This window comes from Drosophila virilis, chromosome 4 (genome assembly GCF_030788295.1).
Source record: "Drosophila virilis strain 15010-1051.87 chromosome 4, Dvir_AGI_RSII-ME, whole genome shotgun sequence".
Taxonomy (NCBI): domain Eukaryota; kingdom Metazoa; phylum Arthropoda; class Insecta; order Diptera; family Drosophilidae; genus Drosophila; species Drosophila virilis.
Window position 1 is genome coordinate 617,346 of NC_091546.1, and position 27,744 is coordinate 645,089.

General features: G+C 39.6%; 1 long non-coding RNA gene across 1 annotated transcript; it reads right to left on the minus strand.

Annotated features, from left to right (window-relative positions):
• On the minus strand, nt 1-27,744 carry LOC138911252 (uncharacterized). Its single transcript, XR_011416704.1, has 3 exons — nt 26,754-27,744; nt 26,150-26,592; nt 1-128 (listed from the first exon to the last, which is right to left on the minus strand). It is a non-coding gene; the product is annotated as an uncharacterized lncRNA (long non-coding RNA).

Below are 27,744 nucleotides of genomic sequence, written 5' to 3' on the forward strand. Positions count from 1 at the left end.
CTGGCTTTGTCCTGGTCAAATATTGTTGAATATTCAAGGTATACGAAATATGTTGTGTTTTGCATCAATTTCAGGCACATGCCTCGCTTTCATGCATATTTTCCTTAAGGTATATATTCTCGACTCAACTGCAAACAATAAGCATATCGATTGATTCAATTTAGGTAAATGTGCAATTATTTATTAATAGACTAATTCAATTAGAATTGCAACTTTTCACTTCTCCCAAAAAAGAAAGCAAGTAAGGCCTCGATACTTTTGAAGCACAACACGTCTAGCATGTCCGTTTTTTTTGCAGTAACAAATATAATTGAATACAAGTAATCAGCTGTTGAGTTCAAGTATGCACAATGTTCAATTGGCCGGCAAACAGCAACAGTTACTCATAGACTGACCTACCAACTGCCTGGTTGAATCAGCCTGGCCATAAATCCTTTACTGAACCAAAGAACAAAAAAAAGGGGCGAAAATATTAACCCCCCCTGGTTTTTTGGGGCGCAAGGGGACATGACTGCATAATTTTCGTTGTCGTTTTCCGCTGGCAATTTTTCGTTTTAATTTTCATGTCTCTCTCTCGCTGTCTCTTAATTTTTGTGCTCGCAACTGACAGTCAAATAAATTATTACGCTGTCGTGTAAAAGCCGCAGAGATTAAGCAATTATGTGGCACTTAATGCTGGACCAGGCCCAGAAGGCGGCTCTGGTGCGGTAATTTAAAGCATCCGCCGCTTTATGCTAGCCATAAATTTTTGATTGCCAACTAGTAAAACAACGTGCAGTCCCAGCCACACCCCCTCGTCTGGCTGGCCGCGCAGGTGCTTGGTTACGCACGCTTAACCGCAATTTGATTGGCTGCTCCGAAAAGTTTTGTGCAGCAGCCAAATGCAAACAGAGGAAACAGTTGCTGCAGGTGGGCCGCGCCTCAAGGAGCAGCAATATGAAAATGAAAATGAACATTTTCGGCGCTATAAACTCTAAACTGCAAGCCAGAAGTTGGCCTAGTTGTTGTTGTTATTGTTGTTCTTGTTGTTTTTGATTCTGTTGCCTGTTGGCCAAAGTTTTGTGCGTGCGCGAAACCATAAAACCCAACGATGTGGCAAAAGCCTTTCTGACGTTCCCACAAAATCGTTTTTCAATATTTTCCGAGAAGTTGTATAAGACACAGAATTGAATTTCGGTGCAATGAATAAGTGAAAAACAGAAAAACAGAAAAAAGAAAAATGTTTTAAAAGAAGAAAGCTAATTATTTTACGAAAACAAAAGGATTAAAATTCTATTATCTCTAAATAACTAGTCCAAAAAAATTAAATTGATATAAGTATATTAAGAGAAGAAGAATTTCGCTTAAATTGCTGGCAATGCAATTCTTTGACAAATAACTTGACCAACAACATTTTATGGCTCTATAGATTTTAATTTAAAATTTTCTAATTGCGTTGCTGTTGCTTTCGCTGCTGCTGCTGCTGCTGCTGCTGCTGTTGCTGTTGGATGAGAGAAGACATTTTGCAAAACTGTCGCATGCAAATCAATCTCAGCTGTCTCTCAACCCGAAGCCAGACAATTTATGCATGCTGCTGCCAGCTTTGGGGTCAGCATTGTACTCTGGCACCCTCAAGTCCTGGCATCTTCAGAACTGTCTTCTATGTTTCATTAAATTTTTTGGGCCCTCTCGCCACTCATCTGTGCATTTTCCACACAATACAGCAGAATAGTACAAAATGCCACTGAGAGAAGCTGTTGTGCAGTGGCCCATGTCATTTGTCATTAAGCCCGATGGGGGAGGACGGGAAGGAGGGGAGAAGGCGGGCAACAACAACAAAGAAACAGCTGTTGACAAGGAGCCAAGCGTATGGTTAACATGGCGTATGCGCAATATGTTTGCTTATGCACATTTGTCTGTCCCGACTTTGTATACATTGTAAGCTTTGGCCTGCACTGTTCACCGAGATTCTGGATTCTCCCTGGAAATGTCTCTATTTGTCTGTCCGCCTGTGCTGGCAAGCCATAAGTAAAGGTTTTAAGCGCATTTGCTGGCAAATTCTATCAGCAAGCGGCAGCAGCAAATGTAGCAATCGCATAAGCGATGCACAACAAGTGAAAGGAATCCACATGAAAATCAAGTTATCAGAAATTTCGAGCAGTTTTCCGATATGACAAATCTCTGTACTGTCTGATTAATAGACACAGTTTCTATTTTGCAACATTGTCTTTTTCAGTGCCATATGCAAATAGGCCAAGCTGCAAATATTTTCAATTCACTTTGCCACAGACATTATTTACTCTTGCGGATAAAGGCCATAAAAAAGAAGAAGCTCTTGCAATTTAACAAATTAAAGGGCCGCTGGCATTGGCCAAGAGCAGAGCCCAACAACAAATAGAGAGAACTCTACTAAAATATGTGCTTACAACAATCTAATCTTTTATCAAAGTAGCCAAAGACGAAAATATTTAAACTTCAAATAAAAGTCTGAGTTTTTCTTCTTTTCTTTTCGCTTTTTGCCACAGTTTAAATGCACTTTCATCTGCGTTGTTGACTTGCCACACGTGCTTGCTCCCTGTGTCAGCCTCTGGTTATTAGGCAACTGTTCCCACAAGTATTTTCTGTTTGACTCTTGAGTTCGGTTTTAATTTAATAACATATTGCCTTAGGCACCTTTGCATACATATATACGTATTTATGTTTTAAATAGAAACATGTTTCTGTACGTTAAATAAATTCAGGCATAGTCCGAAACATTAGGCTACAAATAAATATAAGAAATTTAGAGCACAACCTGAATTTTGGAGTATTCCAATTCTACTTCAGGTATTAAATTTAAATATTCGTGAAAATAAAATCGCACAACAAATGCTCCTGATTTAAAATGCAGCAGGCATTTACCTGCAAAAATTGTCGCCCATGGACAACAATTTGCAGCTCCATTGTCAATAAACATAAATTTCAAGTAACATTTTTAATAACAATAAGAACAGCAACAACAACAACATTGACAATGACAACGACAAGTGTCATTGGCACTCAAAGTTCAAGTGCAAATGCGGCTGAAAATGCAATTTATTCCAATACACTTTGGCATATTGAATTTGTGATTAGGCAAATAAACTCAATGGAATTACAAGTGTTGTACAAGCTAACAGTTTATTGTGGGCCCAAACACCCGTACAGGTGTGTGTGAGTGTGTGTGCCCCAGCAAATATACAAAGAAGAAAAAGTAAATTGTCGTATATTTTGCTTAAAGTAAATATTCATTGGCCTTACTTTAGCTTAACGACATCGGGCGACAACATGGCAGAAAAAAGGAAAGCAGATGAAAATTCACATGCCAAATTTCACTCTGGCCAAGTGGGCCAAGAGGGGTTGAGCTGCAGAATTTGTTGTCCCAAAAGAAAATCAACTATATATGCGAAAATTTGCACTGCCAGGCGGGCGGGCTTTTAAATGGTGGGTGGGGGAGTTGGGAGGATGGGTAGCAGGTCGTCACTGTCGTTTGCCATTGTTGGTGCTTATGTTATCATAATAAATTCATAAATTCGATTTATTTTTCAATCAAAATAAATATTCCCATTTTTGTAGCCTGCGCACTTGAATGAAATTTAGTTGATTTCGTTTGCAAATCTATTTTATTGATTGTTTCAAGATATATTTGGAAAAATGTGATATCATTGCCGCAATTGAAACGCATTGGCAAATGCATGAAATTGAAATAAACTAAGGAAATACGCTGCAAGCGTGTCTTGAAAAATATCTTGTTGCCTTGACTTTAGAAATAAATTTATATTTATTTAAAGAGGGGTTTACATTTGTCTTTGAAATCTTTTCACACTTTTATATTATAATATTTTAGCTAATTTAAAACCCAAGAAAAGTCAGATTCTTTGCTAAAGCCGCAAATCTCTAGTAGCTACAATGTTTAGTTAATTAAAACAATTAAAATAATTTGCAAGCTGCGCGACAAAAATATATGTAGCAAGCCGAACAAGTAGGTGAATAGCTGCACACCTTGTTAGGGCAGGTGAGGCATGTCCCCGCAACGCGACGCGACGACTGCGTTGTGTGTGGCATGAAAAATCTACATAGCAACAACATAAATTATGCGGAAAAATACCAGCGCCAGTGTTTTATCTTGTCTATCAAGAGTGTTTAGCAAGTTTTTGAAACACTGGAACCATTATGCAAATATGCATAAGGCTGCGTGGTGGTAAGGAGGTGGGGAGTGGAGCAAGACACAACGGGTGGGCTGACAATGGGCGGGCAGCGAATAGCAGGAGCTGCTAGTGAGCAGCCGCTTTTGATACACTCAATGAGTGTGGGCACGAGTATGAGTATAAGTGAATATATATTCATTTTCAGCCGACTTTGCGCATAATTTTTAAATGCAGTTCCGCAAGCGCCAAAAGACACCCGCAATTGGCTTAACAAGTGTGTGTGCGTGTGTGTAGCAGCTGCTTAACAGCACAGCCACTGTTAAAGTTTCACGATTGCGTCTGTATTGGTAGAGCTCATGTGCATGTTAGCAGCACGTTAACAGCACAACGAACTGTACGCGTAACAGTGCGCTGTTTCCAGAAATGAACACTGCTAAGGGGCTACGCTTCCAGGCTGGGGTAACAGCAGTAGCAGCAGCAGTAGCAACACCAGCTGTTAAAGGTCCTGTTAACGTTAAAGCATTAACAGCGCTGCCGCAGCTTCTGTTAAAAAGATTGCAATGGCCGCTCGCAGCTTTAGCCCTAAGTAATTTGCAGCAAAAAATTGTTGAAAAGAAAAGAATAATGTTAAAAAAAAAAGGAAAGTGCAAAGCATAATGCAAAATAAAATCAACAATTATGCTTCACTTTGCGCACGGTAATTATGGAAAAATGTCAACAAGCTATGCCCATGTTGTTGTTATTGTAGGTTAAGCGTGGCTCGGGCCTTGGCCACTGTTGGTTTTTAATTTCAAACACGGAAACTGGGAAAAGAAATGAGAAAGGGGCTGGGGGCTGCTCAAAGGATATACGAGTGCGCACTCAAAGTTGCGTTTTGTGCATTTTATGGGGCAGGCGGCGTGGTAGGGGGGCGCAAGTTGACACCAGTAATTAACATAAGACAAAAGGCAGCGAGTCCAGTTTTAAGTGTTGCGCTCTTTGCCTGCCGCTTTGCACTTTACAGTGATTAAAGTAAATTTACCTGAAGCACCTGAGTGTTTGTGTGTGTGTGAGAGAGTGTCTAATTGTTTGACAGAATCTGGTTGGGCAAACAGAGCAGCAGCAGGGGTCGTGGTCGTGGTCATGCTCCTGGTCGGGGTCGTGGTCGTGGTCGCGGGTTCTGCTCTAAGCTCAGAAATCAGCTGAGGTCACATTAAATTGCACAGTTGTGCTTAATATTTGTTTGTGTGTGTGTTCAGTTCATGTTCTTGCTGTTGTTGTTGTTGTTGTTGTTTGTCATTTCCGTCTGTCGCGCCCGAAAGTATGCAGCAGCAAAGCGAAACTTGGCAATGCATCAGCGTCAATATTGGCACTGACTGTCACTCGATTATGCCAAAAGGCACTAGAACTGATATCAGTCCGACTATAAATAACTCTCTCTATGTGTGTGAGTGTGTTGTGTGCGTGTGTGTTGTGTGTGTGTGCCAAGTGCATTTGCTAATATCGGTTACTTAGCGGTTGCCGTGAGGGCGGCTAAATTGACATTTTGGTTAGGCAGCTGAGTAGCTTTTTCAATATTGAAGAGCCTTAAATACCTTTTAGGCATCCTAGATATATCCTGTATAGAAATAGAAAGAAAATGTTAAATATTCGAGTACATATCTCGATTTGCTTGCAGAATTGTGCTGCTTTCTAGGAAAAACCTCAAATCGAAATAGATATTTCTTTACTTAAGTTAAGTTTACTAAAATTGAAAGCAAATAGAAAATATTTAATGAAAATGATCTGAAGTGGAACAATTTCTCTTCAAAATTTGAGACAAATTTTTGAACCTGTACTGAAAAGTTTTGCGTGTCTCCTTTTCAATAAATTGTTGTTCTTGATTTCCTTGTTCCATGTACATTTCAAGAGTTATTTTGGGCAAGTTTTGCACCGAGCTTCGATAAAATTCATATTTCAAAGAGCAGGACAAATGCAGTTGACATTTTTAAGTCTTTAAACTTTTATTGGCTCGATGTGTGTGCTTTCCCGATTTGTTTGCCCTTCGCCCGCTGACCCGTTGCCCCCAGCTGCCTGCAAAAAAGGTAGCCCGCTCAACATTTCATAATGGCGAGTGAAAAGGACACTTTGAGAGTTCAAACGGCTTCAAAGTGACAACAACGATTCCGCTTTGTTTTATATATTTGATCCCACCTCACAGCACGTGCAAGCATGTGTATCCAGCGCAGGCTCTCGAGCATGCTGGCATTTTGTGTGGGCGCCCGTAATTTAATGCCGCTTCAAGCGAGTCTAAAATATATCGAAATGGTGCGTAAAAAGTGGGTTCCAACATTTTTTTTATTCTGTTTTTATTGCTGCCGAAAATTTAGTATTTTGTTTCAGGCGGCAACACATAAATTATTTCTACCTGAAATTTTATGCTAATTTTGCAATTTTATTTCTAGCAATTTGCCCCGTAAATATGTGGTTAAAAATGTATCAAAAACTTAGACTAAAAAATAAATTACGTGCGAATATTTTGAAAAATTGTACTTAAAATGTTTTTCATTTCTTTTTAAGTTTTTTCGCCTTTGAGTAGAGCCAATTTCGGGAACATGAATAACATAAAAATTTGGTTACAAATTTAAAACGTAGAGCTAAATATAAATTATATGGGAAATATTTTGAAATCGTATTTTAAATATTTGGCCGAGCTAATTAAGTTTTTTTGCCCTTGAGACAATTTTGGTAATAAGCTGGAAATTGCCTGCGAGCCAAGTACTTGAAGTCAAGCAGAAGCACATTACGCATACGTCAGGTTGCACACACGCGGCGACAATGCCAGAAGCTGGCAGTCTCTATTTCAGATCAGGGCCGGAATACCGCTGCAGTGCACAACATTGTTGTAGTTTTTAATGGATTTTCATTAAGTAAAAAGATAGAGACGGAGGGCGAGGGAAACTTATAGAATGGAAAGCTCTTAAGAAGTTGATTACAGTGATGGCAAGCAAAGAGGCAACTGGCCAAAAGTTTATTTGGCCATTTAGTGGCGTCTGGCCAAAGCCAGCAAAGATGTTTTACTTAAGAACCGAAATGATATACGTGTATATTGGTGTGTGTGCGTTTATCTATCATGTTTGTAATCACTTTTCATTAGGTTTTGTGGCTGAGACTTTTGAGTCGGATTCTGACTGTGGCTATTGCCCGTTGCGAATGGCTTTCGCATAAAAGATTTTCGCACATGCTCCACAATGTTCAAGTGTAGAAAAAACTTTTTTAATTGGAAAACACATTTAAGTGGATTTTGTGTGTTTCCACACACACCCTTTTGGTGTGTTTGTGTGAAACTTTTAATGCTGTTTATTTGCCCCTTCTTTCTGAAAAGTATCGCATTTAAAGTACGAGCGTAACAGAAACTTTTCCTTTTCCTGTTATTGTTGTTGTAGTCTTTGACTTGTTTAATGCGCATTGCACAATGTGCAATGTGCAATTGCAATTATGAGAGCGAGTTGAGCATTTCCCTGTGCATTACTAACTCATAGTTTGTGCATAATGTCGACGTTCATTTCATTAGTTCCCAGCTGCAGCGCATGAATAAATGTTGGTTTCGTTTTTTATTCGCCACACTGGAGATTCCTGCTGCCAAAGTAGTAAATAACATTTTAATGTTTTTCATATTTCACAGCGGAGTGTGGACCCCGGCTTGCCCTCCTGGCCGACTGCTGCGGCATATTAGCCAAGTTCGAAGGCAGCTCTTGGTTCCTTTTTGCTGCTGCCTATATTAGAAACCAGCAGCTCTCCAGTCAACATAGCTCATTAAAACTTCGCTTCCCTTGCTCTGTCTGCCTCACAAATACTTGCAACACTCGTCTTCACGCTACCCTCTCTCGGCGCCCAGACTTACCGCACACCCACTTCGGAACTTTACTCTGGTTATATAAATAAATACCATATGAGTCAAAAATGCAACTAATAATAATATGTATATATCTGCTCTGATGCCCCAGCGTAAGCTAAGCATATGACCAGCTCATTAGATCAAAAGAAGAAAGGCATTTGATTTATAATAGATCATATTACATTTTAGTATTTAAATATACGTTTTGTAGGTAAGAAAGACTTAGACATTGCAAGCTGAGAGGCGACTGTTAACTGTATGTTTATATAGATGACATGCTAAGCATCCGACTTAATGAAGATCTTCAAAGCTGCTTCAAAGTCTGAGGAGCTGCCAACTGGCCAGTTATCGGAGCTTAACAGTAGTCAGATAGTTGCATATATATATTTGAAACACATGCATTACATTAATTTGAAAACCTGGAGCAGTACCATGTACGCCTTTAAGGACTCAAAGAGCAACAACTTGTGTAGGTTGTAAAAAGCCAAGGTAAAAAAATTATCGCACTGCGTGTCTAAGACGCAGCGTGGCAGACACAAAATAAACTGCGCAGACAATGCCAGACAATGAGAAATTCCCCACACTGCTGCTGACTAAAGTTACACACACTCGCACACACACAGACACACACACACACATGCGTGCTCTTAAGGATGTGTAGTCGAGTCATTTGTCTGCCTGAATGCGAAGCGCGTCTCATCAGCGCTCGTTTCGGGCTCGCCAAAGAAAGGGCTAAAAGGTTTAGTTATTTATCATGTTATAAGTTATGATGTCAGCGTGCTGGCATTATGTGACTGATAAGCGCAAGAAAATGAGCAAGGCTCACACGCAAAGACACACAGAGGCACACAGGGCAGCGCTCACAAATGAAATGAAAAATCGAGGTGTAAAATCTTTGACGTGGCTGTCATTTGTAGGCAGTCTAGGCTCTACACACTCTCTCTCTCTCTCTCGCTTTGAATAATGGCAGCTGTCTTTGTAAAGAGGAGAAGAAGTCAAACGCAAGCTCACGCACACACACGCACACACACATATATAAGCGCATTTGCATAATAAATGAAATCAAAAACAAAAACAGACAGCATGCAGCTTGCCGCATGTTGTAATTCAAAAGTTCCTGCCAAGGGCATGCAACACGCCATCCTCAATGCCACACGGACTTGCCTCAGCTGCTCTCCGCTCTCAAAGCTCGAGGCAAGTCCAAGGCAAGTCCATGTGGCAGCTGCGAGAAGGCCACGACGCGAGCACTTTGAGTATTTAATGCGGCATAAGGGATAATGACAAGCTGCAGACACACATATTTTTGCCTCTAATTGCATGGGCTCTTAGTCTAAGCTAAAAATTGCTGAAAACTCAAAGCGAGCAAATGCTTTATTTCTGATGCTGACCAATTTATGTGCCAGTCAATTAGGCAAAACACTTTTTGGCACTGCGCTGCATAATTCATGAGACTAACTGAGAAAATGAAAGGGAATGCAGGGAGTTGAAGAGTTTGACTTGACTTGGTGGCTGCAAATTAAAAGCGTTAATAAATATTTGAGCAACCTTTTTGGCGCTCTGTAATCTGCCACATTTTGGCCACTAATTTCGCCTCCAGACAAATCCGCCCACTTCTGAGTACTCGACGTGGCACAATTGAAGTCATGTGGAAGTGTAGGCAGGGCTGTAATTGAAATATTGACAGTTGCGACTGGCTGTCGACTGAATTTTTATATTATGCAAGCAGCAGGCAAAGAAAACAATTAAGAGTTGTACACTTGGGCTGTGCTTGACGGGCAGTTGCCCTGTAATCAGTTGCTCAACAAATGGATATTGAGGATGCGTAATAAATGCTATAGAATATAACCCAATATAACACATTATCTGAACTGATAAAAAAATTAAAAAATGCATGCTGTATTTGAGCTGGCGACTCTCCGCTTGTTATTTTGACATTCAGACACCGAACCCACGCAGGCTCACAAAGAAAAGAAAGCTTGTATGGCGATTTGTCATTGCTGTTGATTTTACCATAAAAACTTTGAGCTTATGTATCTTTGTTTTAAAGTAGACAACAGCTTGAATATCATAATAAAAATGTACATAAATTCAATTCAATTCAAATTTATAAATATTTATATGTATATTGAAATATTTAAATAAAATATGTACCTTTTACTTGTAACGCTTTCTAATTATTTCGTTATTTATTTTAGTTATATAAAGCTTGTTTCATGCATGATTTTCGTTAACTTATGACTTTATGATGCCCCTTTCAGTTAGCTTGCTACAACAGGGTATTAAACACTTAAGTTGCGCGGCGTACTTTCAAATATTCACTTTAATTTATAATTTATCGACTGTGGGCCAAAGTTCGACTTTGAAGTTGGGTGCATTGTTTAGGGAATATGCGGATAAACTTTGATTGTGCTAATTAGCAAATTGGCGCCTCGGCTGGCCACGCCTTGTGGCGTCTGCTATCTGCACACCTTTTGCCACAGCTTGGCAGCTTCCTATTTGCCTCATTGTCAACAACAATTTGTTGGCAGCATAAAATGAAGTGAAAAGGGTAACCAATTTTGGCAGGCGGCCTTTCCTTTCGGCCATATAAAACGCACAATCGAATTGCCTATGTGGCAATAGTTTCACCTTCTTTGGAGCACACATTTAATTTTTTTTTCCTGCATTTATTGTTGTTACTTGGGGTCTGCTAGGCTGGTTTTTCTTTTCCTTTTTTTTTGTCAGGTATAACGTAAGCTAAGCAAACATGTTGGCCAACATGCAAAAAAGTGTTAGTATGCTCAGCGCGCGGTACTCTGCCATCAGAAATGTCCTTTTACGCATACATATAACTGTGTGTGTGTGTGCGTGTGTGTGTGTGTGTGTATGCAGTAGCTGCCATATATGTAAAAACTCAGACGTGATGTAAATTTCTATTGAATGCTGAATGGGCAGAAAAAATATTTTTAATGGTCTTTGGGCAGCAACAGCAGCAGCCGAGGCAGAGGCAGAGGCAGAGACGTTGACAGTTGCCTGAATTGATGGACGAGGGGAATAGGGTTCGGGAAGGGAGGGGTGTTTAGAAACAGGGGCTGGGGCAGGCGTAGATATGTAAAGCAAAGTCATGCGTTAGTTTAGAGAGCCAACAAATCGTGCGGCTATTTGAAGCCTTGCTGCAGCCTAAAAGTATGCTACAGAAATTGTATTCTTTTGTTGAATAAAATAATCATGACCAGAAGCATATTTTGCATGAAGAATATCAAATATTGCCACAGACAGCATAATAAAATTGGTTTACTTTTTCTAGCAGAGCCTAAATATTTGCATGAGACGAAGGAAAAACAAAGTGCAGCACACGAGATCAACATGAATGCATGTTACATACATACGAAATGTTTTAAGTTTAATTAAATTCAATTAATAAGCACACGTAACCAATTTCTACGCCAAATAGGTTAAAAGGTTATAATTTATAATTTAAGAAACAAGTTATACCATAATCAGGCCCTCGCGACAAAAGGATTTTTACATGTACCTATTTACCTGTGTAACGTTTAGTCTTTCATTTAATTGCGCTTAGCAATTTAAGGATTTGTCAATCCTATAATTAAACATTGAAATGTTAGTGCATAAAACAACAAACGAGCTTATCAAATCAAATGAATTCACATCAACCGCATCATGACCTTGCCCTGAGTGCAAAAACTAAACGAAATGTTCGATGCCAGTCAACGCAAAAAATATCAGATATACGCAAATACCAACATAAATATAAAAGTATATATGTTTATTTGTATTTATGTATATATAAACTGTTAGATGTCATTATATTGTTTTGACAGCAGAATCGAGAACTGAAAAAGGATTGTTTCGGCCACAGGGCGCGTCATGAACACGAATCTGAACAACAATTTGCATGATGCCGTTTATGGCAGCTCTGCTAGTGTGTGTGTGTGTGTGTTTGTGTGTATTTGTGCACTTATTTGAATATGTATTGCATTTGGTGTTTTTGCATAATTTGGCATGTAAAACATTTACAACAATGGATCTCAATGCGAAAGCATGTAAATATTGCATTTGATGCTTGCCAAGCTGTGCGGCTTTTCATTTTGATTGCAGTTGTTGCTGTTCTTCTTCTTATTGTTGTTGCTATACCCTGCAGCCATAAAATGGGTTACAATACGGTTTCAATTTCTTCAAGCAGAGTATATAGGCCTGTTGCAAATCTATAAGGTGATGAGGTAAGAACCTGTTTTAATAATTTTCCTTTTACAATCTTCACTTAATTTGTTTCTCGTTAATATAACTCATATCTTCTAATTATTTGCTTTCAGATATCGATGTTTTTTCATCTCTAGTTTACAGGGTATGCCTGGTCGTGGCTTCGTCCGTTGTTGTTTTTGGCAGCGTAGGCAGCTGAGAGCAGTTCGGGCTTAGAAAACTCCTGGTATATAATTATGTGCAGTAAAATCTGTTAAATAAAATATTGTTTCTCGCACACACATGCACACCTACACCTCGCATTGTTTATGGTCCGCTTTTGCTGTTGACAATATTTATATGGAGTTCGCTTTTTTTTTGTTGTTTTGCATTTTACCTGCTCGGCGGCGTTGCCTGTTTATGTTTCGGTGTCAGAGCGTCGCATTTTTTATGCAAATATGCCAAGTTTATAGCGGCTGCGCTTGCTTCACACTCTCTGCTCTGCCATCTGCCGTGGGTGGTTGTCATATTTATTTATCGAACCACAAAACAATGCGGTAAACTTCTTTGGCGTCGCTTTCACGCTTGCCGATAGCCAGCGGCAATTTCGTGCATTATTTATTTTTGCAGCATAAGTTTTCTTCTGCAGCTGAATTGTTATTTATGCTGACTTTGATTTTCGTTGCGGAATATTGTTGTTTTTGTTTTTCATCTAGTTTCTACTCGATTTCATGTCTATTTTTTTTGAACGACGAAAACATTTTACAATCCGTTTGTTTGCTTTTCGCTCGGTTGTGTCCTTTTATCCGCAAAGCTTCTCTTTAACTTCTCTGTTTGAATGTGCACTTTGCACAACAAATTTTAAGGCCTTCTAATTTTTGCTGTGCGTCTTTATTCTGATTTCACTTCTATCTCGTATTTTGCTTAAGATTTGCTTTCAATCGGAGACTTCATTTTACTTCTCTCATTTTCCTTTAAGCTGTGCCTTTCGCTGCTCCGTAACAGGCCTCGCTTTTTGATTTGCTTCTCACTTGGAAAGGTTTTTTGATGTAATTCAGACTTTAAGCAGCTTTCCGGAGGCATTTACCGGCATATCAGCTGACTTGTTTACATAGTATATTTTTTAATTTTGCCTTTTATTTCAATAAAAAAGCAATTAATAAACATACGTATACCTGGCAGTTATATAATGAAATGGCAACCCTTAACGGCCCCCCAACCCAGTCGAGGCCGGAGAGTTAGGCCAACCTGCTATATATCAGAGTAACTCTATGCAGGCCCAGAGCTTTGACATGGCTTGCTTATATGCTGGCCATAAAAGCGCTTTTATTGCCCATTTGACAATATGCTCGCCTGCACCCCTTGCGGATTTTGTGTTGTTCTGCCGATGCTGCTGCTGGTAAATCTAAATAATTTGGCAATTTTGTGCTGATTTTATGACATGCCACAAAGGTACATTAAAAGCGCAACTTTTGTCTGGCCTGTGAGCAGCCCAACATGTCGATAAGGTCCGATTACATTTTGGCTATACACACGGTGTATACGCAATTTCTGTGCATTCCTTTTCAAAGTGTTTTTGGGGGAGGGTAGCGATAAAAAGTTGCTGGCATAAATTCCAAGTGCAACAGGAGAAATGAAAATTGCTAATTAAGCGACGGCCACAAGAAAAATCTCAACCGTTTCCAAAAAAAAAACTTTTTTTCCACCTGTAAAGTTATGCATTTTATGGCAGGCGCCTGATTAAACTTTCCGGCTGCACTTTTGTGCGCTGGCAGCTTGCAACTAAATGTGCTTAACTTCATATGAATTGCTGTGGGCGAGGCAAGAAGTTGTTGCCTTAATATCTCAGGGCCTGGCACCCAGGCAAATTAAGAACTCCATGCGGGCAGAGACATTACAACTTCTCCGGCTGAGGAAATGTTAAGTGAGCGGCTAATGAAAATTCATGGAATTTACTTCAGTCCTTAAGCGCAAACAAATGCTTTGGGAATAGAGTAGTGACAATTTTACCCAATTTGTAGGCACTCAACTTTTGCTGTCCCGAACAAAGCAGAAGGGCATTGAAATGCCTGTGATTGCATTGCATTAAAATATTGCCATGCCTGAGAAGAAAGCTTTACCAACCTGTCTGCAGTTAATGAATCTAGGTAGTTTACAGGGTATTTATAGCTTTAGAGCTTCAAAAATAAATTTTCTTTTAAATCGTATATTAATTGTAAAAGGGCATAAAAATGTTGTCATGCCTGAAGATCTATTCGCTGTTAATAAATCTGAGTATTTACATGTTTTGAGCTTCAAAAATAAATTAATTCCATTAATTTAATGCATAATTATTTTTTAAATTCTTCCTCACTTTTGCAACTTAAAGCTGCAAGATTTTCAGGAGTGTTAGCAAAATGCACTCTGCCGCCGTTGGTCAACAAGTTTATAATTATAAAATAACTTTGGCTAGTTTTGCAAGCACAGACCGTGTTGTGCATGTGTAAAAGAATTGCGTAAAGGCCACAACAGCAGCAGCAGCAATACACTGTCCTACAGAAGGCGGGGTTCAATTGATGGCAATGCTGTGTAATTAGCCACAAATTGTTTAGGCCTAGTTGCACGCGCCAGCAGCTGTTCAGATGGCCGGCTAAATTCAAATATGCACACAGCCAAAACCAAAGATGACACAATTTGGGGCAGGCGAATGTGTCTGTGTGTGTGCCTAACTGTATTTGCCCAATTAAGTAGGCTACACTCGTACACGGCGGCTCATGTCCACGCAAATTAAAATAACATTTTTTGGTGTAGCTTCAGCTCGTCGCTGGCCCAAAAACTGTTGAAATTTTGCGGCCGAACTTGCAGAACTTGTCGCAATTGAACTTTTATGGGGCGCACGTAGCGTATACGCAATTACGCAGACCAGCTGCAACAGCTTGTTGTTGCGAGAAATTATTTACATGGCACATTCCAGATTTGTTTTGAAAATAATTTCCCTTGAAATAAATGCTTAGATTAATTCGACAAGTCGTAGCATATAGCATGTGCTCTTCAATTTTGGCTGTAAATGACAATGGAAGCGCATTGAAATGCTGCCGCAATGCCATTTCAGCCATTTTAGCCATTTTGGCCATTTTCAATGCATTTCAAGCAGTTGTTGGCTGCTTGTCGACAGCAGATGCATGCTGGAGTGCCTTTTGCTCTAGCTACGCCCCCTGCCCCCTGTCCGTGCCCCTCGTCTGTCTGCTTTTGGCTGTGTAACAGGTGCAGGCAGCAGCATTTTTTGCTGCTGCCACAACTCAATTTATTTCAACATGTACTTTTGAAACAATGAATTTCACTTTAGTTGCTAATGGATTTTGTACGAAGCAGGCAGCCTGTCTATGTGTGCGTGCGTGTGTGTGTGTTCTGTTTGTATCTAGCTGGGGTTATTTTTTTTCCTTTTTTTCGGTTCGGGTCAGCTGCCAAGAAACTGCGTGAGACAGGCCAAGTCGGAGCACTCGAGTGTTCTTTATGCTTGTCTGCTGCCACGCCTTGCATTAATGCATTTTGTTTGCTTTGGCGACATTACGCCCTTTGCACACACACACACACACACATGAACACACACTCGAACACACAATGACAAATGAAAGTTGACGCGTACGCGCCCTTATTGAGACAAACGACTGATGCCTGGACTTGGACTTTGAGTTGCTTTCCCTGCCTTCGTTAGCCACGCCCACAGACATTATGCAAATGCAAAAGAGTCCAACACAATGCAATTAAAATGCACCCAAAATTACTGCTGGCTAGTCTCTGGGAAGTTGCAATCAGACTCTCACTTCGACACTTCATGCGTAAGCCAGAACACTTAATTAATTATACCCTTGCAGAGGGTATTATAATGTTGTCATGATTTGTGTAACGCATAGTAGGACACATCTACGCTATCATTATCAACAACCCAGTCGATAAAGCCATGTCCGAACTAGTCTCTTAGTTTTAAAGCTTTCGTCATAAAACTTTGGATCACTATATCGTAAAGCTGCCATAGGGTCGATCGGTCGAAAAGTAGGTTTGGTATGAAAAATATATTTGTTTTCCCTGTGCTTCTTAGTTACCGGCAAAGTACAATGAGCGGTATGAATAGGTTGGGCTTGCAAGGGTATTAAGTTTTCGGCGCGCCGTAGATAACCCTTCTTTCTCGTTTTCTTTTAAATTACATTCCCCAGCAGTTGCATGAAAACTCACTTCGGGACGAGGGCAGCTCATTTCGTGCTGCCAAGCAGCAATTCAGTTCGTTGTTGACTTTAGAAGTACATTTTTCAGCTGCTCTTAGCCAATATTGTTGTTGGTCTTGTTATGGCTCCCCCTCTGCTTCTTATACTACTTCTGCCACTACACAACGCAAATACTCTAAGCCCACTTTAAGGCACGGTCCTGTCCTTGTGGTCATTGCCATTGTCATGTTATTTGTGCCTACGGCCAGACAAGTGCCGCATAATAAAAGCTTCCTTATTGCACCTTTACAACTTACATTTATATTACATTTTAACGTGTCTCTGATTTAGTTAACAGCTCGAATTACAAGCTGACAACTTGCCAGCCAGTGACAGCAGCTGCAATAAAGAGTTTCGGAGGTGACCCGATTTTGTGCCCTCTCACGACCGATTTAAATCAATTTTTGTTCTTATAAATATTTGGAATATTCAAATATTATTTTTAAACGCTTGTGAGTGTCAAAATGACTGATAAATTGTTAGAAAAATGTTAACATTTATAATTTCCCAAGTTCTTTTTGAATAGCTTTGCCTGAATCGAGTTTTTAATTTGTTAAATTTCTGTGCAATGCAAGATTATTTCTGCCTTTAAGTTTTATTAATTCGAAATTATTATGAATCATTTGTGAATCGACTTTTATATTTAAATACAGTGTATCATTAACTTGTTATTTGCAAAACTGCAATGAGAAACGAAAATGATTTAATGAATGGCCTAAACTGTGCTACACATATAATCGTGGCAACAGTTTGCGTTTGCGCTGTGGCTTAGTTACCGATGACATGTGTCAGGTGCAATCAAATACGCTTTCAAAGCTTAAACGATTTTGCGGCACTTTGTGTAAATTTCAGACAAGCTGCCACAGAAGCTGGCACCAAGAGAAGCCGCCGCCATGTCACGTGGCACAAATTTAGGCTGCATTCGTGTGAGGGCGTATGTGTGCGTGTGTGTGTGCGTGTGTGTGTGTGTGTGTGTGTGTGTGTGTGTCTGTGGAAGGTGCCGAGTTTGGTTATGCTTTTACTTTTGTGGCATTGCTTACTAATTGAATTAATGTACACAATTTCCAAACAAAGTTTCTGGCAGGGAAGCCCAATCACGAGAACGGGGTTATTGTGGAATTCTTGTTCTTGCCAGGACACATGTGCGCGATTGGAATCAGTTTTGGCAGCGGCAGGCGAATTGAATTTGTCGCCGCACACACCCTTTGTTGCCCTTCCCCCCTCCACCCATGTCTGCCCCCTAGCTCAACCTCTTTGTCTCTCTAACACACACAGCAAATTTTTATATCTTTCTCTAACTGTTGCGGAGTGTGTGGCTGTGTGTCAAGTAATTTGAAAACAATTTGTTCGTTTAATGCCAAAACATGTAAAGTTTTTTAATTGTCTACAAATTGGCAACATTTGCAGCAGGCGGCAGGCGGCAGAAGGCCGCAATCAGGGCCCAAAGCCAAAGCCAAAGACATTGAAAAGTCGTCGCCAAAAAGTTGGCGTTGCCTTCTGGCCAGAAATTGTCGGCGTCACATGTTGCACTTGGCGCCTGCTCACGGCCTTTTAATTATATTTAATTGAAATTCGAAACCGCATTTGTCGCTGAAATGAGTTTTGCTTAATGCTCCGCAAAACGATTGAAGTTCTTGTACAATAAATTAAAGCTCGCAATAAGTTTAATTTGTCTGGTTTTCGGTTTTAATATGCCCATAAATTTAAGTGCTATGGGCTTAAGTTATTTTACACTTTATTTGTTTCATCTACCTATATTAATTGGTATTTATTAAATAAAATGGGTACAATACATTTTTAATTAATAAATAATTTGTTTTTATTTGCGCTTGCCTCTTATTATTTTTAAATTGTTTTAAAAGTTGCCCTTTAACGACACGCAGACACACACCCTAGGACAGATTAAATGCAAATTTATGTGTCATTTTTAGTGTGCAATGAAATTTCAGACTGTGGCCTCAGTCGACAGTTTTGTAGCGTGCGCAAAACTAATTTGCACTTGAAACCACAACAGCAAAAGTCATAGCCGCAGCGGCCACCGCAAGTCTGTGCCCCATGCCCCTTATGCAGCCACTCGCTGTTGCAGGCTGTTGAGCAGCCGCCGGGCGGCTCAGTGTCATGTGTCCTTGTGCAGCAGCCGAATGAAGTGTAAATGAGATTTTTATGCAACACCAAACCGACCACAAGATGCAAGCCAAGTGCTGTAGCTTTCGGTTAAGTTGACATGGCGACTATTTCTTGTTGTTGCCCGATTTTATTGCTTAAGCTGCGAGTCATAAAGCTCATTACGGCCAGGAAATTGCATATAACATTACACGACACACACATAGACTAACAACAACAACAACATGGTGGGAAACTAAGCTACACAAGAGCCGAGTGAAGCAGAGCTTAATTAATGTGCATTCCGCACAACAGCTTGAGGCACGCAGCTCGCCTTGCAACACTTTTGCCGCTGCTGTTGCTGCTGCTGCTGCTGCTGCTGCTGCTGCTGATGATGCAGACGCTGGCAAGCGAAATAGAAAACGAAAACATGTCAGGCTTCAGAAACATAATTGTGTTAAATTTGCAGCAAATATGTTTTTGTTAGCTGGCATTGTTGTTGCTTACGAAAATATTGCCGTTTGCTGTTTTCACCATTTTCCTGTTTTGCTATTTTCCTAGTTTCCTCAACTTTTGTGGCTTGACGTATACGCAACGTGTGTGCATAAGATTAAGCATACGCACGGTTGGCTGCCTGCATCAACTAAGAGCCTTACACAAATGTCATGCCATGACATTCAATGTCGGTCTCTTCTGTGTGTATGTGTTCGTGTGGTAAATATATATTCGAATATAAATTGCCAGTTGTAAGCTGGGACACTTGACTCCCAGTCCAGCAATAAAATACAATTAGGTAACTATAATTTAGCAAATATCTCGGAAAACAAAGTTTGCGTATCCAATTTATAAATTAAAAATAATCAATCAAGGTAACAAAACTTAGAGCAAGAAGAAGACAGTTAAAGGGTATTGCAGTTGTTATACAACTGCAGATAGAATTAAAGTTTAAATACCAAATAAATGCCAAGCACATTAATATTATATTATCAAATAGGGATCACATGCACATAAGTGTAATACTTTTTTTAGAATACCTTTAACAATTGTTAAAAACTTTCAACATTTTAAATACTCGATGCAACATCTGAAAAATTCCCGCCAGGGTATGTCAGATTCAGCACTTAAGAAAAAAATTCTCCTCTCTCTTGATTTACCTGAGATTTATCTTGAAACAGTTTCGCCAATAATTGAATTAAAGTTGTGGAATATAAATAATCCAATTAGAATAGTTTTGTGAATTGCAAGTACTAAACAAAGTTTGTCTGTGGATATATATAAACTTTTATTAGCCCTTTAGGTGCTTTTAGCAACGATGTAAGTAATATTAAACCAATTAATTTATATCTGTTGGATCGCCAACAACTGTCGCAGAAGCACAACGATTAATTAAGCCTGTCATCGTGTAAATTTTGCTAAATTATTATCAATACTGTTGGCAGCGATAAGCGAACAGCACTCACATGTGTGGAAGCATGTCAAAAGGACATAGACAGCAGTAATAACAGGGACAAAAGGAAGAGGTTCGCTGACGGGACACGTTGGCAGGCATTCGGTTGGCCAAATTACAATTGCGATATGACAATAATGCAATCAAACAATCAATCAATTAATGTCTGCCTGAATTAATGTTGAATATTATGTATTATCGTCAATGCCATCATTAGCACTAAATTCAATTAAATTACCAGTTGGGCTGCCGGAAAGTCAGTCAGTCAGCGGCTGGTTGACATCCAATGATGATTCATCATTGTTAAATTTGGCACCTTTCACTTTGTATGAGGGGAGGTGGGTTGCTTAAATGTAAGTAAACACAGTTTTGTCAGTGTTCTGTCTCTTGAAAAAAAAATTGGGAAAATTTTCAAAATTTGATGTTGAAACTAAAGATTTAAGCATGGCCCACACTAGAGCCGGCGCAGGCGCTCGTCATGGACAAGTTGTGGAGATGTACAACGATATTTACAGTACTGGACTGTTTCCCGTCTGGTGTACACTCATTGCGATTCTCATCTTTGTTCTTCTGTTCTTACATTTACAAAGACGCCCACATTAACCTAATCCAGGACATGCTGCTGTTTCAATAAAGTCCCGTCGAAAATTTAATTATTACTAATTTCATTTGAGATGGTACGACAGCCACTGCGGCCGTATGATTTGAGCTTAAAGGGCCCAGACAACACCTGATCCAGCTTAGACAATGAATCTGATAATTAACAGCTTCCGTTATTGGCTCTTATTTGGTATAAAAAAGAAATTGGATTTATGTAAAAATTGCGGCATAGTTCTTTAAAAACTTTTTGAATGCACAAAGTCCATGAAAGAGTTTGTGAACGAATATTTTTAACGACTTAATTCAATGAATATTTATTGCCTGCATAAAGTTACATTTAGATGGAATTTTTTATACATTTACATTTGAAAGCGGTTAATTTAAATAACATTTTTCATTTTCCATTTGAGAAAGTTTAATTCAATTGTTTATCACTCATTTGTCTGGCATTAAGTCGATATAATTATATATACATATTTTTTTTTGTAATCGCAGCTTGTATCTGAACTGTTTGTGGTACAGCAAAAAATGTAGGTAACGCTGGCTGGCTGACATTCCTCATACGCCCCGTATGGCTGATGTCTCTCTTTGTGTGTGTGACATATGCAAATATTGATGGGTGTTTGTGTGTGTGCGTGTGTGTGAACAGTTGTGCATAATATTATGCAAATGTATTGTGCGAGTATGGGAAAAACAAATACACACACACACACACACAGAGAGAGGGGCATTGCCGTAAAAGTTAAGTAAATATATAAACATGCAGCGGCTTACGCATGCCTGCCTGTCGGCCGCTTTATTATTGTTGTTGTAACTGCATGTTTATGTTGTTATTGATATACGCTTCTACACACACACACATATATACAAACATACTTATGTGTGTATATCAACATGTCTGTAAGTCGAGTAAACATTCGAAATCAGTTCTGAATCAAAAAGCCAAACGATATACCATGAGTATATGAATATGAATATCAATATAAAGCCGTCTACTTACAAACCCCTCTCTGTCTCTCTCTCTCTCTTTCTCTCTCTCTTTCCCTCTCTTTAACTTTCCTTCTTTCTTTGTGTCGCCCTTAACGTATTTTTTGTTTTCAATAAATTGTGCGTGAATGATGCATAAATCAAATAAAGTTAAAAAATTATTTGCCGCACATATATAACGTTGCGTAAAAAAGCACAGAGACTTTTTTTGGGCTGACATATATATGCGCATACTTGTTTACATGTGTGCATGTGTGCATGTGTGCATGCGTGCATGTATACATGCTGGATGCGTGCATGTGTGTACGCATTCACATATACAAACACGCGCGCATTCAAAGTGAAAAGCAAATTGCATTAAGGCGAAACGCTTGTTAATAAATAAACATTTCTTTATTGGAACACAGCATATTTGCATGCCCCGTAAACAAGCAAAGTGAAAGCCAGGGCATGTTTATTGTTCAACCGAAATGCAACTTAAATCTAATCAAGCTTTTGTCCAGAAATTTACAACTTTATGAAATGCACTTGTTTGGAGGCATAGTCGATGAAGGGTATCAACTAGTCGACTTAACCGCCATGTGCTTTGTTATTTGTGCTGTCGTTGACTCTCGGACTCAGTTTGATTTTTTGCACACCTTACAGCAAATGCAATTTGATTAAACGCTTATTTTGAGAACTGTAATCAAATAGGATGACAAAAACGCTTTAAAAGTAATGAAGTTAAAGGCCATTAGTACACATTTGTGGCACTCCATAAATATAATAATTCACAATCAACAAATTGCTTCGCTTGGTTCTCCTTTTCTATGTGCTTTTGGTTGCATGCTTTTGGCTAGTTAGCACTTTTTCTTTTGCCTCATGTGTGCCTTGTAAATTTTAGCTCAATATTTGTTGGCTCTAACTAGAAACATATCTATCCAGGCAAGTTGGGGCAACTGTTGAACTGTTGATGTAATTTTATTGTCTGGCTGAAAAGGGCTTTCAACCTTTATCGTTTCTTCTTATGCACAGGCAAATCTGCAGCTGCTTCTTTTCTGCATCCATTTTTTTTCTACACACTTCACTTGGCAATGTCGGGCGTTACAACGGCTGTCAGAGTGTCAAGTTGCCGGGGTTTTAAGGCAACTTGAGACAGCAGCCGCAGGATGTCATTTTGCAGCGGCTACAGCTGCCGTTGCTGCTGCTGCTGCTGTCCTCACTAATGAAACAAAAACAGACAAGTTAATGTACAGTTGATGTACAGTCTAATGGCTAGCCCCACACTTTGCTACTCTGCCGCTTGCCTGTTCGTTTTGGTCGCCCTTTGGTTAACTGGCCGCAACTGTCTGCAGATTTGCATAGAAAGTAGTTGAGGGCCCAGCTAATTGAGTGACTAAGCATCGTTGGCTAAAGTTTTCGACATTCTAATGCCATTGTCAAGCTGCTGTTGTCGCTGCTCTCAAACTAGTTAACATTTCCGCTGCGGCGGCAAGGCACTTACCTGCAGCTCTCTCTGTTCCCAATTCCCCATGAATATGGCTTTTATAAATAATTCAAGCGCATGCTGATAGCGGCTTTAAGCCTTTTTGCGTGGCCATTTGAGACGCTGGCGCTTTTCTAGAGCAGCGCAAATTAACAGAGCGCATTGAATGCGGTGGGGGCGACCTATACAAAAGACTAAGAACTTGCACAACGGCCCAAATGTCAGAGCAACAACGACAACAACGACAACAACAACAAGGGCAACTACAGCCGGAGCAAAAGGCAGCTGAAACTTGCGGAAGTTGGCCTTTTGAAATGCAAAACTTACAGCCTCACAGCTTTCACAGTTTTCACAGTTTTGTCCGGCTGGCAGGCAACAATTTTGGACATTAAAATCAACTGTGCATGTTTTTCAGAATTATTCGAGCATAATTTCTCAACTGGCAGCTGCTGCCTATTCGGACTATTCGAGTATTGACTTCCCTTTGGCACATTTCACTTAATTTGCGAACAAAAGTGCTGCCTACTTTTTGGGGCAGCACGCGCCATTGCAAATTAACAGCAACGACAACAAGAACAACAACGACTGTCGACAAAAGCAAACAAAATAATACAATTTACAGTTAATCTAAATGTTGGTTTTTATTAGCCGGCAGAAGTTTCTGTGGCTGCGACTGCAACTGAACTTGATAAAAGTTAAGCCAGCACCAGAGTGTGTTGGGGTGGGATGTTGGTGTGCATGATATAGCAGCAGCAAAAGTGACTTTATTATAATTTTCAACTTTTGATTTACTGCGTGCTTTGTGTGCCTGTGTGTGTGTGTGTGTGTGTGTGTGTGTGTGTGTGGCTCAAGATGGCAACGAGGCCAGCGCCAACCCACTCGACAAGGCAATCGGCCCAAGGCAGACAACACAAAAGCCATGAACAACCACACAAAATGATGCTAATTTTTACACCACAACAACAAGTACAACAACAATAACAACGATGGCATCCAGCTCCAAATTGTTGCCAGAGATAGCAACGGCAAGAAAATACAATTGCAAAACTTTCTTACAAAAAGATTTACAAAATTACAATAATAAAAACAACAATAAAATTAAGCATTGTAATATGGTGACAACACAGCATAAAAATGGGAAAATAAAAGATGAAAAAACCAGGGTAAATCAAATCAATCTTAAGGAACCTTGAGTTCTTTAAACTCTCTAGAAGAATTATAATGTACCTATGAGATAATGTAATCTTGGAAAAGCAAATCTTGAATATTTGAGAGAAGAGCTCGCACAGTAAAAACTGAAAGTGGATCCTGTTATTTAAACATAAAATTGATAATTAGATCAATGAATGATTCAATTTTAAATTCTTTAAATAAATTTGAGCATTTTCACCCCTTGTATTAGGTTAAATAGTATTAAAAAAATTATAATGCCAAAATTCCAGTTGTATATGTTCAAATTGTAGGTCATGAGGTGTCCGAAAATCATTCCAGCTTCCATGTTTAATGCTTGTCATCAAATTTCAAATCCATATTAATTTGCTGGCCACAAAATGTTCGCATTCTGCGGTTCATTTTGTTGCTCTATATATTTTATTGGGAAGGACGCGACTTTAAAGCGGATCTGTAAGTGGCAATTGGACATGTGCGGCTTTAAACTGTACCTGGCACGTGTCATAATTGCAAATCAATGAGCTGCAGTACAATAGTCGCGCTGATTATGACTATGTCATAACGATGATTACGCCAATTGTATCAGCATGTGGGTGGGTATGGGCAGAACACGCCCTACCGTGAAAGTACGTGCATGTACTCAGTATGTCCGTAGATGTATATATGTGTGTATGTATGCGTGTGTGTGTGTGTGTGTAGCATTTTAATAAATTACGTGACAAACTGCAATGCTCTAAGCCTTCCCAGGGGGACCTATGCGAGGCACAGTGTTGGGCGCAGCAGGTGGCCCTCTCGCGGCGGTTCGTGCCCGAATTCCGTTAATGTAGGCTCATTAGTTGGGGCATTAAAGCAGTATTATGAGCATCGTTGCGGGCGACGGGAGGGCTGCAGCTGCAGAATTGGTGCGGATACATTTGCATTTGGCAGTTGGCAGCGTCTTGCACATTTCCATACTTGCATTCGCACTCACTCGCACTCTGGTTCGAGCTGCTTATCTCACTCACTGCCTCTCTTTCGCGCTCTTGGAGTGTCTGGTATCTGTCGCATTTCTAGTGTAATTTGCGAAATTAAATGACAAAGTTTTGCACACAGTTAACAATATTAAATCGGATTTCAAAGGCGCCGCCACCGAGAGTCCCATCTCCATAGCCAGCTCCAAATGTAATTACATTTTCTGTTTTGTGTGTTAACAAACCGTATAATTGGCCCCGGCGCTTTGTCGCGCGCCTGTATCCTGCATTCACGTTATCCTCTGCCGGAATCCTTGAATTCTGCACCCTGCCGTTGCCCCTTACCAGAAGCCTTGGCCAATAACCAACACCAGCAACAGTTAGCCGCACTCGGAATCGCACATTTCATTACATGTTTAATGGGTCCGGGCAGTGGCCTAGATGCAATTATTCTGAGAGCAGCTCCACTTATTCAATGAACTTCCATGACTCCATGAATTATGGTAAGATTTGTGAAGCCAAAATGTGAAGTATGTTAAATATATTTAAACTAGAGCGGATACCGGGTACAAAGAAAATCGATTGAAATCGGATGAGATTTCACCGAGTTAAGGGGCAGGGAAATTACGACCTACGTCTATATAGGATATTTGACGAAACAATTTTCATATGAATTTCGACCAAGAATAGTGTTGGCAGATTTAGAATCCAAAATGATTTAGAGGTCAATCCCTTACAATACGACAAGCCTATTAAAACTCGTTTGAGATTTAACCGAGCTGTAGGATCAGGAAGTTTGACCTATGTCTACATAGAATATTTGAGGGTAACATTGAATGAAAGAACCACCAGGGTAAACAGTTTTATATATAGAAATAATATGTAAACGTAAATTTGTACATTTTTTAAGACAAAAGATTATTAAAAAATGACGTTTTTGTTAAAATATTCATTGTGAAGGACTCATCTTTATGATATAATCGGTAAAATTATTTTGTGTACTCACCTTAATCATCCTCATAAAACAACTTGCTGTTTACGATTTGCCTTTTTGCATAAAACATATACTTCTGGGATCAGCAGTTGTATCATTACTCCTTACTCTTTTTAATATTGTTCCTGCAGTGCCATCTCGCTTCCTTTCACATGCGATCATATTAACAAGCAGCCCCTTGACGGGCCACCTTGCAGTTTCAACTAAAGCCCAACTGCAAAGCGCTGTTCTATTTATACTGTTGAGTCTTCTTCTTTCAATCTTGAAGCCCTTTTGCTTGTACTATAGCTCTCTTTCCTCCTTAATAGCAACTCTCACCTTCTCACTCGCTCTTACATTATTTCATTTGTTGTTTTTTTAGTTTTTCATTTTCTTCAGACGAAAGTAGTTGGGCCGAATCAATTTTATGGCTTGTATTTCCAAATTTTTAATTTCTTCGAAAAATTACAACTTCACTGCAAATATAGTAATTATGGCATGATTTGTAAGTAAAGAAGTATGAAAATACTAAGTACAAGTAAATTAGTGTGGTGTACCACGGGACATAAAATTAAAAATGAAAAGCTTTGTATATGTGCTAATATTCATTGAAAAGGATCTTATTTTGTGTACTTACCTTAATCATGCTGATAAGCCCACTTGTTGTTGTCCATGTGTTCAATTTTCCATTTTATGTTATATAATAAATGTACTTGTTCGTCCAGCAGTTGTCATTACTCTTTACTCCTCTTATTGGTGTTGTTGCTGTAATGCCATCTCGTTCCCTCTCACTTGTGAACTGCTTACATTGTTTTAAAGACGTAAATGCACAATAATACGCGACCCCTAGCACGACCACCTTGCAGCTTCAACTGAAGCCCAAATGCAAAGCGCTGCTCTATTTATACTGTTCTCTTCTTCTTTCAATCGTACTTGTTGATCCAGCAGTTGTCATTACTCTTCACTCTTCACAATAGTAGTATTCCTGCAGTGCCATCTCGCTTCCTCTTGCATGTGATCTGCTTACATTCTATTAGACGCGTACTTGCACATAATTACGCAGCCCTTAGCCGGGCCGTCTGGCAGCATCAACTGAAGTTTAACTGCAAAGTGCTGCTCTATTTATACTTTTGACTCTTCTTCTTTCAATCGGGAAGCTCAAATGCCCAGTGCTCTCGTTAAAAAAAAATTTTGTCTTCTGCTGCATGCAATTCCATATTAATAAGCAGCTCCTTGCGGGGATGCCTTGCAGCTTTAACTGAAGTTCAATCGCACAGCGTTGCTCTATTTATACTGTTGACTCTTCTTCTTTCAATCGTACTTGTTGATCCAGCAGTTGTCATTACTCCTCACTCTTCATATTATTATTCTTCCTACACTACCGTCTCTTTTCCTCTTACATGTCATCTGCTTACATTCTTTTAGACGCGCACTTGCACATAAATACGCAGCCCTTAGCCGGTCCGTCTGGCAGCATCAACTAAAGTTTAACTTGAAAGTGCTGCTCTATTTATACTATTGACTCTTCTTCTTTCAATCGTGAAGCTCGAATGCCCAGCGCTCTCGCTAAAAAAATGTTGTCTGCTGATCTCTTCTGCTACATTCAAATCCTTATTAATAAGCAGCCC